The sequence below is a fragment of the Crocodylus porosus genome, unplaced genomic scaffold, assembly GCF_001723895.1.
Source record: "Crocodylus porosus isolate Cpor-Errol unplaced genomic scaffold, CroPor_comp1, whole genome shotgun sequence".
Lineage (NCBI taxonomy): Eukaryota > Metazoa > Chordata > Crocodylia > Crocodylidae > Crocodylus > Crocodylus porosus.
Genome location: NW_017728934.1, coordinates 943,610 through 945,774, shown reverse-complemented (window position 1 = coordinate 945,774; position 2,165 = coordinate 943,610). Strand labels below are relative to the sequence as shown.

The window sequence follows — 2,165 nt, the reverse complement described above, 5'->3', positions numbered from 1 at the left end:
CTGGTTTTTTGGGTTTTTTGGGTTTTTTTCCAGAAGTGCTCAGTGCCTAAGAAGAGAGTTGAAGTCAGTGGGACTTGTAGACCCTCTGAAAATCAAAACCTCCACCCAAGCCATTTGAAGCTGGGCACTCAAATTCAATGTCTAATTAAAAAAAAAAATGTCCTTATTCTTTGCCTCCATTTTCTCTCATCTAAAAAACATTCTGCACAGCACTTTACAAGGTTGTTAATGAACGAATCCTCTAAATATCTGTAAAAAGCTTTGAAGATGAAAAGTGTAAATTATTATTATATGTTCATTACCGCCATGGTAAGGACTAAGGTAGCTCACCTTGATCTTAGGCGTGAAAGGGAGCTGGACAGATTTGAATATAGCCTTTTTATGTGGTCTTAAGAATCCATTTCCATATAGGATTGCATTCATCATAATGGGATCATCACGTTAAACGACTGGTTACTAGGCTTTGCTGTGCTGCCCAAATGTAATCATGGTCTACAGCTCTGACTCTTACGTCCGTTTATGTTTAATGCACCAAAGCTGGGATTCAGCCATGCCTGTGAGGAGGTGACAGAACGGGATTGCATTGCCCTAGTGGAAGCACCAGTTAGCATTACTCATAGCAAACCTGATTTTCAGGAGGGTTGATCACTCTTAATTGCAATGGGAAAAACCAGGCCCAGTGCCCATAAGAGCCCCAGGATCGAGGGGTATGCATCTCCTGCTGTCTCCAGGGCTCTCTGTCCAGTGCCTTTCACCAGTGCTGCATCATTAAACAGAAAAATTGAGGAATAAAAGTGTCAAAGCCAGTTGCTTATGAAAAGTACATTCAGCAGCTGAAGTTGTAATATCTGGGTCAGATTCAATTTCACCGTAGCTTCTAGGCATGTGGTAACATCCTTTTCTTTTATGACGTGCCTTTATGAATAAGGTCTCTGATTCACCTTGCTCTAGGGAGATTCTGTGTGGCTCCGAGGTCTCTGTAGCATACATATACAGTACATAACACGGGCCAAAACAGATGGGAAGAGCCTTGCTTGACTTTGATCATGGAAATTCACATCATAGAAACAAAGGGCTGGGAGGGACCTTGAAAGAACATCGAGTCCAACTCCCCTGTTCTGGGCAGGAATACTGCTGAGATCAAACGATCCCGGCAAGGTATGTGCGATCAAGTCTTTTTCTAAAACTATTCAGAAATAAAAACATGGCTAAATTAGCACGTGTTTTAGAAAAGAATTAATTGTTAATTTTAATTAGGAATGCAGCACTTGCACTTACAGTAAGGATAATCTTAACACTCTGGATTGCTTCTTACGGCCATTAGCCTTGGCACGACATGACTGAAAAACTCCCTGATGACCATTTATTGTTTTATTATCTAACATTGTTTATTCACCTTTTCTGTAGCCTTGTAAATGTTACGTCAGGCTTTACAGAACCTGGAGCTGGATTCAAACAAAAATTATATGTTGAATAATTATTCTGGCACAGGAAATTATGCAAACTCCATTAGCAAGGCCGTCGGCATAGGGGGGAAGGAAGGAGGTAGTGGAAGGAGCAAAGGGTAAATTAAAGCACAAAGTAAAGAAGACTGATTGTTTTTTATTTGCGGCTTTGCATGGATGAAGGTGCCAACAAAGAAGAGGGCAAAACAGCTGAAGAATGTAAGAGCAATGTAGAAAGAAGAGAGGAAATGGGAGAACTTTAAAGGGGTTGGACTGCCTGACGTGCGGAGGTTTAAAGGAACTTAGCCGTGGGAACTTGGGGTTGGATGATTTAACACCATGTGACATTGTGAGGAAATAACTTTAGGAAGGGAGAGAATCCCTTCAATGGCACTCTCTGTTTCATGATGGAAGCTACAGGAGGGTTTTAAAGTATTTGGGGGAGACGCCATGCTTATAGGAGGGAGCGTTTGAAGCTATTGAGACTTCCCAACACTGGATCTCCAGGTGTCTCTCCTCCTCTGTCATGCAGCCCCTACAGCCTGTACTCCCCCAGTGCCTTTCTTCCCTACAGTGACAGATTTGGGGGCATCCATCCAGACTAGGCACCAGTGTGCAGAAGACACGTCAGACTGGTCAGGGGGGATCAGCAGGTATTGGGGGAGTCCCTGTTCCCCCGTGCGCTGCCAGGAGTGACCAGGAATAACGGTCACAAGCTGG

The 2,165-nt window shown here is 43.3% G+C and overlaps 1 protein-coding gene across 2 annotated transcripts in view; it reads left to right on the top strand.

Annotated features, from left to right (window-relative positions):
- KCTD20 (potassium channel tetramerization domain containing 20) overlaps window positions 1–2,165 on the top strand; it is a 22,462-nt gene that overhangs the window by 7,484 nt on the left and 12,813 nt on the right. The gene's annotated exons all lie outside the window — the stretch shown is intronic.